Source organism: Rhinopithecus roxellana, chromosome 11 (genome assembly GCF_007565055.1).
Source record: "Rhinopithecus roxellana isolate Shanxi Qingling chromosome 11, ASM756505v1, whole genome shotgun sequence".
Lineage (NCBI taxonomy): Eukaryota > Metazoa > Chordata > Mammalia > Primates > Cercopithecidae > Rhinopithecus > Rhinopithecus roxellana.
In genome coordinates, this window is record NC_044559.1 from 945,196 (window position 1) to 962,018 (window position 16,823).

At 42.1% G+C, this 16,823-nt stretch overlaps 2 pseudogenes across 1 annotated transcript; one reads left to right on the forward strand and one right to left on the reverse strand.

Annotated features, from left to right (window-relative positions):
- Nucleotides 1–2,534: 2,534 nt before the first annotated feature.
- Nucleotides 2,535–15,065, forward strand: LOC104668200 (annotated as a pseudogene). Its single transcript, XR_004060087.1, has 8 exons — nucleotides 2,535–2,763; nucleotides 5,199–5,379; nucleotides 6,529–6,666; nucleotides 6,755–6,890; nucleotides 7,330–7,410; nucleotides 8,300–8,423; nucleotides 9,827–9,918; nucleotides 14,351–15,065. The product of XR_004060087.1 is annotated as a glutamate dehydrogenase 1, mitochondrial-like (transcript).
- Nucleotides 15,066–16,175: 1,110 nt separating this feature from the next.
- LOC115900643 lies at nucleotides 16,176–16,279 on the reverse strand (annotated as a pseudogene).
- Nucleotides 16,280–16,823: the final 544 nt, after the last annotated feature.

Consider the following 16,823-nt stretch of genomic DNA (forward strand, 5'->3'; position numbering starts at 1 on the left):
AATAAAGATGTAACAAGATGACTTCAATAATATAGAGATGAAAATTAAATACTCCTTAAATCTGACTGTTTTAGAAGTGATTTTAATCGTTTTTTAAAAACCAAAAGGTAAATACTGAGGCAGTGCATCATAACAGATAAGAGCAGAGGCTCTGGAGTTAAATTTGGCTCTCCTACTTACTGGTTATATGATCAGAGGTAACTTGTTTTCTTGACCTCAGTTTTCTTGTCCATAAAATGAGGGCAAGAATGATTCCTACTCTGGTAAGGCAGCTGGAAGGACTTAGTTGAATAATGTTTAAAGTACACTGCTAACAATATCAAAAGGACTCACTAAATAAAGCTATGTTAGTATTACATATTGTAATTTTTGTATTTTATATTACAACTTTGTAAAACATATCCGGAGGGAAAAAGCACACTTATCACTGTAGAAACTCTTTAAAGTTTAGGAAGAAACAAATTCTAGAAATTCTTGTATCTTGGGCAAGAAACACCAACCAGTGTGCAGATGCTGGAGGCAAGGCAGCTTCTATGGGAAGGCTTCTCACATTTTAGTAAAAGCCACACAGCATGCATCTCCATGTCCTTTGGAGCTGGACTAGACTTGTGACTCCAAATGTCACCTGTGAGAGGCTCCTACTATTTAAAAAGAATCAAAGGAAGAACCATCAGACTATAGCTAAACACACCTGTGAAAGTATCACGCCATCCCCACAGCAGACTGAACTGCAAAAGCTTTGGGATTTCTCTTCCGGGCATCATCTTCGTCTCCCAGCTGGAGATCCTGCAGATGCCGCTTCTTTTTCTTTGCAGCTTTGGGTCCATTGTTTTTCTTTCTGTGTTTCTCTGGTCCTTAGTTTCCATAGTGGTTACTTACCAATAACAAGTAAGTCTAACCTACAAGGAAGAAGGTTGGGGTAAGGAGGTGGGAGAAGCATTTTACAATCCAGGCAATACACAGGGGAAAACATTAAATTTCATTTATTTCTTTATGAAGAGATGATGTATTTGTTCACTAAACAAGGGTAGGAACTGCTTAACCATCCCCAATTTCATTTCTCTTTGTTATGCTATAAATTAGATGAGTTACCTCTGCTAAGGTTACATTTTATGGTTAAGTTACTTTTTATTCATCTTAAATGTCACATCAGCACTATCTATTTCTGCAAGGATGGAAATATTCTGTATCTGTACTTTTCAGCTATTTAGACTTTAGCCACATGTGGTTACTTAAAATGTACTTAGAGAAACTGAAAAAATGAATTCTTAATTTCATTCTAACTCTAAATAGTCACATGTGGCTACCATACTGGACAGCTCATACCTAGATATCAACCAGACTAATGAAGTGGTTTCCTAACTTAAACTAAAACTTAAATTTTAATGAAAAATTTAAAACCTTTTTTTGAACTTCCAATATGATCACAGTATTACTTTCAGTACCTGTCGACTCTGTAAAACTCCTAAATTACAGCTCATCTACATACATTTGAAAAATAGCAGTATCTGTATGTATGAGATATGAGTGATTCTAGATGATGCCTGCAGACCCCATAGACTTACAGAGACCCTTCCAGTGATTTCTGAGGTACCTGGGAATCTGTGGCCAATAAATTGCTAATCACTGAGTTAGTGAGTTTTTTTTAGGATATCAGGTTGCATAAAATCTGACAGCTTGATTGAAAAAAAGCGGAGCAGGGTGCCATTTCATTCAATTAAGGTCCTGTATTAATTCCATTTAATAAACGTTTGTGTCTCTGATGTGCTAGCCACTGTGCCAGTAAATGGATACAGCTATGATCTGACTGGCAGAGAAAATCCAAACTAGTATCTTCCGTGCCATGCAATAAGGGCTACATTGCAAGGCTGCACAGGGTGCTACTGGAGCACAGAAGTGAGTCAGAGACTTCCCAAAGACACATAGACGAGCGGAAACAGAAAGTCTATATATTGTCAAGGAACACCGGCCGGGAGTTAGGAGGGCTGGGAACTAGGAACGCTATGAAACTGAATAGCTGTGTGATTTCAGAGATTATGTTGCTTCTCTATTTTAGTTCCGAACTTGTACTAATATTTCTCTCCCTTTTGCTCTTGGTGGGAAAAGCACAATTTGGGGTCAACAGATTCGGCTCAGGTCTAAGTCGCCTTCCTGTACCACGTCGCCAGGAAACGACGTCTCCCGGACACCTTTCCTCCCAGTCCGGGCTCTCTGCAGGGATTCATGCCATCACTCTCCCAACGACCCCAGGGGCACACCTCCGGCAGATGCTAAATATGCTGCTCCTCGGGAGCAAAGATGACACGGGGGACCAGCGGAGGACCTTCCCACGCGCAAGACTCGCTATCTTCCCAGTGCCCCAGAGCCAGGGACCCCACCGCCGCCTACCCCAGCCCACCGCCGCCTACCCCAGCCCACCGCCGCCTACCCCAGCCCACCGCCGCCTACCCCAGCCCACCGCCGCCTACCCCAGCCCGCCGGACCACCGAACCTGCTCACGACTACCACGACTACGACTCCTCAGGTCAACTTAGACACCGCCGGAAACGGAAATTCACAGTGGCGCCGACTCGGCGGAGGGAAACAAGAAGACAGAAAAAAGAGACCGGCGCCTGGAGGACGTTCAGGGGAAAGCTGGAAGGAAAACTCCCCAACAGCTGAGTGCGGGCGCAGGTGCCGTCTGCGCAGTGCATTCCGCCGGGTCCGCGTCCCTGCTGATTCCGCCACACCCTGCTCTCGGAATCCGCTGTCTCAACTCCCGCGGTAGCACTCCCTAGTTGCATACACCGAGCTCGCCCGAGTCCTCGCTGAAGGGCAGGGCAGCTGTGCGACCTGGCGCGGGTCACTTGGTGCCGTGCAGAAAGCCAGAAGGAGACTCATTTAGCAATGAGCTCTGAGTGTGGTCTCTTGTTGTTGTTTTTGTTTTTTTTTTGTTGTTGAGACAGAGTCTCACTGGATCACCCAGGCTGGACTGCAATGGCGCGATTTCGGCTCACCACAACCTCTGCCTCCCGGGTTCAAGAGATTCTCCTGCCTCAGACTCCCAAGTAGGTGGGATTACAGGCGCCTGCCATTAGCCCGGCTAATTTTTTTGTATTTTTAGTAGAGTTGGGGTTTCACCATGTTGGCCGGGCTGGTCTCAGGTGATCCACCCTCCTCGACCTCCCAAAGCGCTGGGATTACAAGCGCGAGTCACCGCGCCCAGCCGGTCTCTTGTTCTGTTTAAGCAAGACACTACATTGAGTAGTGCAAACCAGTGGGCATTATGTTGTTATTTGTAGCTCATTCTCAGTGCTAACAGCAAGAGAAGTCTTGTGAAGCACGGCCCCCTTGAACTATACTGGTACGCAATTTTCCTTCTTTAAGTGATAAGCAATCTAAAATCAAGGCCTACGGGAAGGACGCAATTGCTTTTGTTACTCATTTCTAGATGTGAACTGGAACGTGCCGCCCTTTTTCTCCTAGCCCCACCTAGAAGTGCAGTGTTGGTGGGAGAATGTATTCTTCTCTGGGCTTTCAGGACCATTATGTATGCTGGGGAGCCTGGCAGTTGGCGCCAGGCCTGACCCCTGACAGTATTTCCTTCAGCTCCAGCATTTGCATTCTCACTGCTGAAAAGCATTTGGCACTCAGTTTGCATTTCTGTATTCATAAGTGTTAATTATTCACGAAAACAAACTGTGGGAAAACTAATTTTATAAATCACTTTACTAGATTGCGTTTTCCTTCCTTGCTTTCATCCTTTTTGTTGGTAATTATACAAATAATATAATTGTAAGTTCTGCTGTGTAAAAATATTTAAACAATACGGATAAAGAACAGATCACTTTTTAATTCAGCCAGCTGGAACGTTAGGGATATGTTGGGAGTTAGGGGTTTGGTGTGAAGTAAGGCATTTTATTTTGTTTACATGGATAGCAAATTGCTTCAACAAGTTTATTGAATATTTCATACTTTTGCCACTGACTTAAATTTTTATATGGATTTTCATTTTATATTGATTGCCTGTATAAAATAAGGCTGTAGTTTCTCCTGCTCCACTGGTGAGTTTACTCTGCAGTGTTCTGGTGGCCATGTTTATAGTATATTTGATGCCTTCGAAGGGAAGCCCTCCTGAGCCCCATTCTTCTTTTTTTTAATTATACCTGTTTCTGAACAAGAATATATGCACATCTTCAATTGAAAAAGGACAGAAAGATGGGTGGTGAAGACTGCTAACCCCATCTCCACTTTGCAGAGCTAACCACTGCTACCAAAGATACTCTATTCACACAGAAGCACAGGACTCTCATCCACACTTACCTTTCTAAAAATACTTCATTAAATAGTTTCATTAGTCTACTCTTAGATGAACTTGGATATCATGTTATATTAAGTATCAAGTTATATTAAAAACTTCCTTTTTAAATAGTGGCAGAAGACAACGTTGAGTCTTCCCATCCAAGAAAATTATAAAGCCTCTTCCTGTCTCAGGCTCTGTTTTGGTGACATGCTCAAGTCTTATAGTAGATTTTAAGACACTCGTGAATGGGATGTGTATGTGCCTTGATTTGGTAGAGCTTAAATACTTGTTGAAGGAATGATAGCTTTAGGCTGAACTAGCTCTACTTTTGTGATGTTATTTGTACTTACTTGATGTTCAATCCCTACACTGTTTTTTCCATCAGAAAATGTAGTCTACTTTGCCAAGCATGGTGCCTCATGCCTGTAATCCCAACACTTTGGGAGGCCGAGGTGGGTGGATCACCTGAGGTTGGGAGCTCGAGACCAGCCTGAGCAACATGGAGAAACCCTGTCTCTACTAAAACTGCAAAATTAGCCAGGCGTAGTGGCACATGTCTGCAATCCCAGCTACTCGGGAGGCTGAAGCAGGAGAATTGCTTGAACCTGGGAGACAGAGGTTGCGGTGAGCCGAGATCACGCCATTGCACTCCAGCCTGGGCAACAAGAGTGAAACTCTGTCTCAAAAAAAAAAGAAAGAAAAAAAGAAAATATAGTCCACTTTATTATGTTTTCTAGGAACAGAAAGCTGAAAAAGTGAGTGTTGTCTCTATTGGTAAAAGTGTACCTTAAATACATTCATACACACACACTCCTAATTAGCATTAAATGAGAATGTGCTTTGACTGTAATTCATTATATTTGTTCAACAAAGAAATTGGACTTGACATTTCATTCTTTCAATTACTCCCTCTTAGAGGATATTAATGGACACGCCTGTGTTACTGGTAAACCCATCAGCCAAGGTGGAATCGATGGATGCATCTCTGCTACTGGCTGTGGTGTCTTCCATGGGATTGAAAACTTCATCAATGAAGCTTCTTAATGAGCATTTTAGGAATGACACCAGGGTTTGGAGATAAAATATTTGTTGTTAAGGTAAAAAAAAAAAAAAGTTTCTTTAATAACTGATAGACATTAAGTAAAGTTTTTAATGTTTTAGAATTGTAATTTTAAAATTCAGTTATCTCACATCTCTTAAATTTTAGAGTGGTGGTTTCCAGAGTAATAGATCTTTTGTTTTTTGAACCTTGCTATGATTCATGTAACTAGAACTGATTTAAGTATCTCTCAAGTAGATGTAAAACTATTACCAACTATCACCAAATTCAACCAAAATATTGGTCAGTATTCGAACTTGAAATTGTATCTAGAAGGGCAAGTCTCTTAACATAACTCTCTAAGTTTTGTAAGTATATAAAAAGGTTTACACATTGATCCAGATTTGTTTGATGTGTTAACATTTATTTTACTTAGGAGAATCTTAATTAAGTTGAAATAACTTTAAAACAGAAGTTGTATCTGGGCATGGTGGCTCATGCCTGTAATCCCAGCATTTTGGGAGGCCAAGGCGAGTGGATCACTTGAGGCCAGGTGTTCGAGACCAGCCTGGCCAACATGGTAAAATGCCATCTCTACTAAAAATAGAAAAATTAGCCAGGCATGATGGCGGCGCCTGTAATCCCAGCTACTTGGGAGGCTAAGGCAGGAGAATCACTTGAACCCGGGAGGCAGAGGCTGCAGTGAGCCGAAATTGTACCATTGCACTCCAGCCTGGGCAACGGAGTCACACTCTGTTGCCCAGGCTGGAGTGCAGTGATGCGATCTCGGCTCACCACAGCCTCCACCTCCCAGGTTCCAGCGATTCACCTGCCTCATCCTCCCAAGTAGCTGGGATTACAGGCACGAGACACCACACCTGACTAATTTTTGTATTTTTAATAGAGATGGGGTTTTACCGTGTTGGCTGTGGCTGGTCTCGAACGCCTGATCTCAAGTGGTTCACCTGCCTCAGCCTCCCAAAGTGCTGGAATTACAAGCATGAGCCACCATGCCCGATCATCACATTCTTAAACAGATAATTTTATTATTGAAGAGAAACCAGTTAGTACATTGTTTCTTTTGGCAAAAGAATTTTGAGAATTGCTTCTAAATGAACAGAGTGTGGATTTACATTGGTCAAAATATGACTCTTGCTGTCTATACCAGGACTTTAATTTTTGTGTCATGGATAATTGTTCTTCACAGGGATTTGGTAACGTGGGCCTACACTCTATGAGATATTTACATCGTTTTGGTGCTAAATGTATTGCTGTTGGTGAGTCTGATGAGAGTATATGGAATCCAGATGGTATTGACCCAAAGGAACTGGAAGACTTCAAATTGGTATTACCACATTTTTATGGCGTAGACACTAAATATAAACATTTAAACTCTGGTGCAGCTATTAATTGTGATTTTCAATCAATGGCAGCAACATGGGTCCATTCTGGGCTTCCCCAAGGCAAAGCCCTATGAAGGAAGCATCTTGGAGGCCGACTGTGACATACTGATCCCAGCGCCAGTGAGAAGCAGTTGACCAAACCAACTCACCCAGAGTCAAAGCCAAGGTGACAACATTATAGAAACTGGAACCAACATTATCAATGTGAATGACGTCAGGGGGTCGTAGAAGAGTCTGATTGAGTTTTCTCTTTCTTTTTAGCAGCTTTATTGGCATATGTTGTACATACCGTACAGTTCCCCCATTTAAAGTAAATAATTTAATGGCTTTTAGCTCCCTGCACAGAGTTGTGCAACCATTACCAAAAAAACGCATCTGCCTGACACTCCTGTTAAAAAAAAAAAAAAAAACCTAGATAAACAGAAAAGTGAAAGGTAGTTTTATACACTTTGCAGAGCAAAATAACTTCTATTAATTTAATTTTAACTGAAACTGTGCTTCCCCCCACATATGAACACATGTTCATTTATGCACATCTCTTGCCCTCAGTGGAGGGGATTTGATGGTGTTGTTGGCATTTCTCTATGTTCCTGACTCTCTTGCAGATCGTTGCTGAAGGTGCCAATGGGCCAACAACTCCAGAAGCGGACAAGATCTTCCTGGAGAGAAACATTATGGTTATTCCAGTAGGTCATCTATATTGATTAGGCTTTATATGTACTTAGAATCATAATTGTCTTTTGCAAGGAATTTGGAGGAAGAGAGGAATTATTAGTCTCCCAAGCTCTAGTGAATTCATCTTTATTTCACTTTTGAGAAAATATAGTAGAAGCATGGTTAATTCTAAGCCTGTCACTTTTCACTGTGATCTAAACATTTATTCCAATTTCAGGCTCTTTACTGAATGTCTTTAGCCTTCTAAGAGTCTGGTTATATAAGTGTATATACTGTGTTAGAAACACTATTCTAACTTAAGCTCTAAGATTTTCTGTATGATTCCTAACCTTATGCATTTCAAGTGCCCCTTCCGGCTTTACTCAGAAAACTAATATGAGGCACACATGCTCAGGTTTTTTAGCAGGTAAGCATGAGTCTACACCAAAAAGTTATTAGAAATTAGTGTGGGCTTGGAATGCATTTTAAAGAACCCCCTTTGCTGAAAGCACTTAAGACATTCAATGTAACTGAAATGGGCTACCCTTAGGTAATAGGAGAAAGAATCCTGTCTTCTGAGAGGCCCTGTGGACGGACTAATCCAATTGGTTGGTGGGCAAGCCATTTAGTCTGAGAACTTCTGGTAGAGAAGAGGCTCTAACCAAAGATTATTAACATTCATTGATTAATAAGCCAAAAAATGATTTTTTTTTCCCTAAATAGAAAAAGCGTTAGATGGAATTGGGCGAGGTGGGGAGGAGTGTTAAATTAAGTGTGAAATTCCTGATACTAGCCAAAATATATTTGTGATATTTGAAGTTCAGTCTGCCTTGGTATTGAACCTAAGGTCTTAGGTTCATTTTAAGCTTTTACTAAAACCATCGTCTTCTAATTTCTTTGGTGTCTTATTTTTGTGTATAGGATCTCTACTTGAATGCTGGAGGAGTGACAGTATCTTACTTTGAGTGGCTGAAGAATCTAAGTCATGTCAGCTATGGCCATTTGACCTTCAAATATGAAAGGGATTCTAACTACCACTTGCTCAGTGAGTGTCAATAATCTTGTTCACCAAAACTCATCTTTTGAACCAGCTAAAAGGCTGTAAAAAGGTCCACTTAAGAGAACTTATCCCTTTGGGAAAGAATTGAGTCTCAGAAAAGAAAATAATATTTTGTCTCATGAAACTTAGACCAAAAGTGCACAGTGTCTTTCTGGATATTAACTCTCCCATATACTTATATCCAGATTTTTATTCTGTGATGTAATATTCGCAGAATATAGTCTACAAATTAATTTTTTTTTTCTTTTTTTTTGAGACAGAGTCTCACTCTGTCGTCCAGGCTGGAGTGCAGTGGTGCGAACTCAGCTTACTGCAGCCTCCACCTCCCAGGTTCAAGCAATTCTCCTGCCTCAGCCTCCCAAGTAGCTGGGACTATAGGCCTATGCTGCCATAGCTGGCTAATTTTTGTATTTTTAGTAGAGATGGGGTTTCACCATGTTGGTCAGGATTGTCTTGATCTCCTGACCTCGTGATCCACCTGCCTCAACCTCCCAAAGTGCTGGGATTACAGGCATGAGCCACCACGCCCAGCCAATAGTATTTATTTAAGTGTGATTTTAAAACCCCACTGCCAATACTCATTTCTGTCTCTGGTTGCTCTTAGTCAAGGCCTATCTAGTGTCACGAATTGTTTTTGAGACTCCTGATGAGAATACTTGTTTTTCTTTGACTAGAGTAAGCTCCACAGTTAAGAGTAGAATTTCTCATCAAGCTGAAATGAGACCAAGACCTCCTGCTGAGCTTCTCTCCTCAGCCCACTGTGAGAATCTGGGTGAAGTGTTCCATCTGTTTCCTTTTCTTTTTCCCCCAGCATTTTCTTTTTAATAGAGCCAAGGAAAAACCCTGGTAATGGGTGTTATGGAAACACAGCAGTGACCTAAATCCACATTTATATAGGAAATTGACAATAATGTGTTTTATTCCTTCTTGACAGAGTTTTTTTTTTTGAGACAGAGTTTCATTTTTGTTGTCCAGGCTGGAGTGCAATGGCACAATCTCAGCTCGCTACAACCTCTGCCTCCCTGGTTCAAGTGATTCTCCTGCCTCAGCCTCCTAAGTAGCTGGGATTACAGGCAGGCATCACCATGCCCAGCTAATTTTGTGTTTTTAGTAGAGGCCGCATTTCACCATGTTGGTCAGGCTGGTCTCGAACTCCTGACCTCAAGTGATCCACCCGCCTCAGCCTCCCAAAGTGCTGGGATTACAGGCGTTAGCCACCGTGCCTGACCCTTCTTGACTGAGTTTTAAATGATTAACCCTTTTATGTCATTAGAACTCTCTGTACGTTTTTGGGTTACAGTTACTGTTTGGGACTACTTTTGATTCTACTTCATTTTTCTTTTCTGTTAGCAATATCTTGATATCTCTCTTTTTTTTTTTTTCTATAGTGTCTGTTCAAGAGAGTTTAGAAAGAAAATTTGGAAAGCATCGTGGAACTGTTCCCATTATACCCACAGCAGAGTTCCAAGACAGGATATCGGTGAGTGTGCTCACCCCACAGTTGTACTTTACACATGCTCCCTGCTCTTATGTTCAGACAGAGCTGGTTAGATGGATTTCATTTATGGCATAGTCTTTGTAATTAGCTTGACAGTAAGTGTGTGACATGTGTGTTTTTTACCTTCCCTTTTCATTACATTCTAAAACTGGAGAAAGAATCTTAATGACTACTAACAAATTTAAAATAAATAAATTTGGTATTTTTCACGCACATGTTTTAACAGTGAAGGATTATTATGTACTTTAATTATCTTAAGCTTCAGAGAAATAGGAAGAATTGAAAAGTAAGCATTAGACTGAACTATATGGGAGTCCAAGAGTTTGAGACCAACCTGGGGAGCATAGCAGGTCCCCGTCTCTATAGAAAGAAAGCAAGAGGCCAGGCTCGGTGGCACACGCCTCTAATCCCAGCACTTTGGGAGGCCAAGGCTGGCAGATCACGCAGTCAAGAGATAGAGAGCATCCTGGCCAACGTGGTGAAACCCGTCTCTACAAAAAATATAAAAATTAGCGGGGTGTGTTGGCACTCACCTGTAGTCTCAGCTACTCGGGAGGCTGAGGCAGGAGAATCACTTGAACTTGGGAGGTAGAGGCTGCATTTAGCCAAGACTGTGTCACTGCACTCTAGCCTGGGCCACAGAGAGAGACTGTGCACCCCTCCTCCACAAAAAGAAAAGAAAGGAGGGAGGGAGGAAAAAGAGAGGGAGGGATGGAGGAAGGAAAACTTCTTTACCAGTAAATGATGGAAGACATGAAAAACAAAAGTCCATAGCACATAAACCTGGGGAAAAAATTTATCCTCATTGTTAGAGAAATACAAATTTAGAAAGCGTTTTTTTAATGTATTAACAAAAACAATGAATGTATCTTATGTTCACCATGTATATGGTGAAACAGTTGTACCTTTATTGTAGTGACAGTGCAGATCGGTGCAGCTCTTTGGAAAATGTGAAGTTATTAAAGTGTTCCTGCCCTTTGGTGCTATGATAATGTCCCCTCTGGGAATTTATCCTAAGAAAATAATTCAAAAGAGTAGGAACCACTCCATGCACAATGATGCTATTGAAACTATGTGTAGGCCAGATGCGGTGGCTCATGCCTCTAATCCCAGCACTTTGGGAGACCAAGGCAGGTGGATCACCTGAGGTCAGGAGTTCGAGACCAGCCTGGCCAACATGGCGAAACTCCTTCTCTACTAATAATACAAAACTAGCTGGGAATGGTGGCGCATGTAGTCCCAGCTGCTTGGGAGACTGAGGCAGGAGAATTGCTTGAACCTAGGAGGCGGAGGTTGCAGTGAGCCAAGATCGTCCCATTGCACTCCAGCCTGGGCAACAAGAATGAAACTCCATCTCAAAAAAAAAAAAAAAAGAATCTATGTGTAGACAGTTTTTAAATTTGGTTTCATTTAAAGTCCAGGGGCAGGAAAATGGCTGAGTTATATCTTATAATACATCTTCTTAGGAAATATTCAGTCATAGTTTAAGAATATATTGCAATGACTAAGTTATATCTTATGAAATATTCAGTAATGGAAAATGGTTCTGAGACTATATTGCAACATGGGACAAAGTTAAAGGTTTTGTTTAAAAGAAAGAAAGAATGCTTTAGCCATTCTAGGTACTAACTGTTCCCCTCAGTAAACCTTCCTTTTTCCTAGAGTGATGTCTTTGTTCTGGTCCTTCTATCTGGAATACCCAGATCCCATCCCTGCTTAAGTGTCACTGCAGTTCTGTGGCTCTCTCTGAAAGTCTCCTGTGTGCCACTGTTTCGTATATAACATCCATCCCAAGTGGCTAGTAGTGCATTGGAAGGGCTTGCGCTCTCTCCTACATCAACAGTTTTCCCTCTTCTGAGTCATTCCCCTCAGCTTACCAAATGCTGTTTTTAAAAATGTATAAATCTTAATCCCACTTCCCCTTCCAGTACTGCCATTTGTTTCCTGTACAACAAACCTCCTTGGAAGAGTTATATGTACTTGGCCTCCAATTCTTCTTTACTTGAACCTACTCCACCAAGACTATTCTTGTTAAGACAGCCAGTGACACCAGCATTGCCAAATCCAATAGCTATTTTCAGGTCCTCATCTTGCTTACCTATCAGCAGTTCTTGTCACAAATGACACTCCCACCTTGAAACATGTTCTTCTCCAAGCTTCCAGGATATCACATTCTCCTGGTTTTCTTCCTACCTCACTGAACATTTCTTCTCAGTTGCCTCTTGCTGGTATCTCTTCAACTCTCCACTCTCCTAACATTGGAAGGCCTGAGTCCCTAAACCACTTCTCTATCTAGATTGAAAACTTCAGTGATCCACTTAACCTCGTGGTTTTAAGTCTATGTATATACAACTCTCTTCCCACTAGAATATAAAGTCTGTGAGAACAGAATTTTGATTTTATTCTCTAGGGTCCCCTAGTACCTGGAAGAGTATGTAATCAATAAGTGTCCAAACTACATCAGTGACCCATTTTAAGTTGTTATTGGGCATATGTGTTTTGTGGCTCTGTATGTCACCTTAAGAGTGGTAGTGAGTTAATTGTCCTTAATTTTTTAGAAAGCATTCCAAGAAACAAATTGGGAAAGAGAGAAGCTGACTTGATGGTGGCAGGCCCTGAGTCATACACAATGGAGCGTTCTACCAGGGTATGTGTGCAGATGCTGCTTGCCTTCCTGCTAGTCACATGAAGTGCAACTCAAGCCGTGTTATCTCAGCCGCCAGACTGTGTGTGCTGGTAGAAAATGGCAGTCTGGGCCGGGCAAGGTGGCTGACACCTGTAATCCCAGCACTTTGGGAGGCCAAGGTGGGCGGATCTCAAGGTCAGGAGATCGAGTCCATCCTGGCTGACACGGTGAAACCTCGTTTCTACTAAAAATACAAAAAATTAGCTGGGCGTAGTGGCGGGCGCCTGTGGTCCCACCTACTCAGGAGGCTGAGGCAGGAGAATTGCTTGAACCTAGGAGACGGAGCTTGCAGTAAGCCGAGATCGCGCCACTGCACTCCAGCCTGGGCAGCACAGCAAGATTCCCTCTCAAAAAATAAAAAAGAAAATAGCAGTCTGTTCAATGCTCCTCATTTGTGTGTAGCAAAACACGTGCTTTTTCAGTCTCAGATGATGAGCAGTTTTTTTAGAGTCTTCATATATGTTTATGAGGCTTTGGAGAGAAATAATAAGGCTGAATTAGGAGGTGATGACGTTGGCAGCTAGCCCAGTATCGAGTAGTTAGCCAAACTGGGTTGTAGCTCAGTGCGCCACTATGTTACAGCTACAGGAGGCTACCTTACTGTAGAATTTGGTATAAGCACAAGTTACTTTGACTGCTTGATCCCTACTTTAAGGCCTGAACCACAGTTTGAGTACCGTTTTCCTAATTTCTTCTTGGGTTCAGATTCTGTCTGCTTGGATTTATGATGAAATAGCATAGGCAGATATTGATGAAGAAGGTGGTGCTTAGTGCTGTTGTTTTTCTTGTTAATTTTTGATTGAGATAGGGTTTATGTGGTATGAATTCATCTTTTTAAAGTATACAATTTGGCATCCTTTATTATATATACTAGCCGTCACCACTATAGAATTCCAGAACATTTTCTTCACCCTCTTCTTTTTTTGTTTTTTGAGACGGAGGCTTGCCCTGTTGCCCAGGCTAGAGTGCAGTGGCGCAATTTCAGCTCACTGTAACCTCCGCCTCCCGAGTTCGAGCAATTCTTGTCCCTCAGCCTCCCAAGTAACTGGGATTACCAGTGTGAGCCAACACGCCCAACTAATTTTTGTTTTTGTTTTCTTTTGTTTTTTGAGATGGAGTCTCGCTCTGTCGCCCACCTGGAGTGGCGCAATGGTGCGATCTCGGCTCACTGCAACCACCACCTCTTGGGTTCAAGCACTTCTCCTGCCTCAGCCTCCGGAGTAGCTGGGATTACAGGCATCCACCCCAACGCCTGGCTAATTTTTTTGTATTTTTAGTAGAGATGTGGTTTCACCATGTTGGTCAGGCTGGTCTTGAACTCCTGACCTCAAGTGATCCGCCAGCCTCGGCCTCCCAAAGTGCTGGGATTACAGGTGTGAGCCACCGTGCCCGGCCTAATTTTTATATTTTTAGGAGAGATGTGGTTTCACCATGTTGGTGAGTCTGGTCTTGAACTCCTGACTTCAAGTGGTCTGCCCACCTCGGCCTCCCAAAGTGCTGGGATTACAGGCATGAGCCACTGCACCCAGCCACCCCATTGTTAAGTCCAGAGAATTAGGCCTTGCTGCCTAGAGGTTCTGCTGCTACAGTGGTTTGTCTTTGACTGCCCAAGTCCTGCCTTGAAACACTGAGAAGGTAACTTGGACCAGGCCTGTCTGGGCCTTGTGTGGTTATGGCCTGGCCACTTGAGTCAGGATCATCTTCACTGCATTTTCTCTTTCTTTTCAGCAAATTATGCGCACAGCCATGAAGTATAACCTGGGATTGGACCTGAGAACAGCTGCCTATGTCAATGCCATTGAGAAAGTCTTCAAAGTGTACAATGAAGCTGGTGTGACCTTCACATAGATGGATCATGGCTGACTTCCTCACTACCCTCTTCACTTGTAACTTCTGCAGAGCTGTCACAAGTTTACATGTAACCACAGAAATCCCTTTCTCTCCTGACTCAGTAGTAATGGATACCATTCTCAACAAGTCAATGCAAATCAGCCCCTGAAGGAGAAAGAAGTTAAGGTTAGGGGATCATGTACAAGCTGAGTGTGAAAGTAGAAATCACCTACACCAGAGAGCCATTTTGGTATTTTGCCTTTAAATAAAAAGTCTCCTCCATCTGGCTGTGCAGCCTTGCTCTGTGGCTTTTCCCAACACAATCAGTGCTATTGCTGGGGAAGGGACAGTCAAGAGCAGTCAGTTGCTTGCTTATTTTGCACTGGATGAGTCTGGGACACGCTGTAACTTTAACACATTTAAGAAGTAGGTGTGTGGCCTTTTCAGAAGGTGGCATGGTCCTCAAGTGAGTTCTTAGCATTTTATATCAGCAAAATAACTCAATTTTGCAGGTTGCAAACAAATATAAAAGCTGTTTCTGTTTATGAATTCTATTCTTTTAGAATAAAATAAGTATATGCTGCTGTAATAAAATTGTCCTTTAATCACTTAACAGGCCTAACCTTGACTCAAACAGTGAATGCCTATAAAAATAATAAATGAAAAAAACTAGTATCATAAAACAGTGTCATTTATAGCTTATCAGTCATCTATTATTGTCCAGCAAACATTAAAAGCCTTGTAGATAATTAAGTTCTCTTCATACCTGCAAAATGGTGGAGGCTATTTTTGTTAAAACTGTCAGAATTTGCTAACTGTAATTGACACATAGTCCAAAGAATGCAGTAACCTTTTTGTCATGTTACTAATTGTTCTCTTTGGAAGATCTATGGTTGACTAATTAAACGGTAATTCAAGTAGAGTGTCCAAGAAAAAAAACCACTTGGGCTCCCTGTCTGGAGTCTGGCTGGCTCTGAGCATTGCCAATGGCCCCTACTCACCTGACTTTGTGTCCTCTCCTTTTAGAGGCTTTCCATTCTGCACCCAGCTTCGCTAACAGTGGGCTGAAAACAACCTTGGGTTGAGTGTTTCGTTTGGGAGTTATTTGGCCAGGGCCTTTTTTTTTTTTTTTTTTGAGACGGAGTCTTGCTCTCTCGCCCAGGCTGGAGTGCAGTGGCCGGATCTCAGCTCACTGCAAGCTCCGCCCCCCAGGGTTAAGGCCATTCTCCTGCCTCAGCCTCCCGAGTAGCTTGGACTACAGGCGCTCGCTACCTCGCCCGGCTAGTTTTTTGTATTTTTTGTTAGTAGAGACGGGGTTTCACCATGTTAGCCAGGATGGTCTCGATCTCCTGACCTCGTGATCCGCCCATCTCAGCCTCCCAAAGCGCTGGGATTACAGGCTTGAGCCACCGCGCCTGGCCGGCCAGGGCCTTTTGAACAGTAGTGTCCCCATGAAGTGCTAAATAATGTTATGTGTAAGAATGAGCTTTTTTTTTTCTTTTAATTGTAACACCCTTGAGAAATTTCTAACTACTTTGTAACTGCATGGCTTAACCTGGTGATAAAAGCAAGTATTAAAAGTCTACGTTTTCCAAAACTTATGTTTCTTTTCTGTGTTTTTACATGTGGTAGTTTCTCTTTTCATAAGTTATAATACTGCAATTGGATTTCTGAAATGCTTATAGCGACTACCCATATAATATTTCCTTCCACTTTATTGTGAGCTGCCCAGATTTTATTCTTGAATTTTTTTTCCCAGCGCTCTACACGTTCCGAGAAACTTCCCTAGTAACGAACTATAGAAATGATCCCTGAAAGCATAGTCTTTATTCTCGAATTATTTTGTATTTTATTAAATAATATCAACAACTGTTCTTGAGGAAGAGGCTCCAATGTTTAAAGCCGATACACTGAAGTAACTTTTAGTGCCGTTTTTCACTAAAGGGGATTTTATGTGGAATAATTTAGCCACAGAATGTAACAACTATTGAAGAGAGAATACTAACTGTAATCAGAACTGAATTCTAGAGTTCATTCCACCGGTTACTTAACTGCCAATGTGAAGCCTGACTTTCATTTGGTCTTTGTCTGTGTTTCACAGTTCAGCCTCTTCATGCTCCTGGCATCGGGTCAGTCAGATAAACAGGCCCCTAGTATGTGGGCATAGTGAGCCATTCCCCAGCATCATAGAGTGTATCTGCACTCTAGGTGGGCTACTAAAATGTGTAAGGGGAAAAGTGATACAAAAAGCAGTTCCAGAATGTTCGAATAATAGTGAGTGGGGCAGCAGATTCAAGTCATGTGAGTGGGATAAGTCTTAGTGGTGGCCTTTGACTATATATTGGAAATACTGATTTTTTTTGTTAGTGGG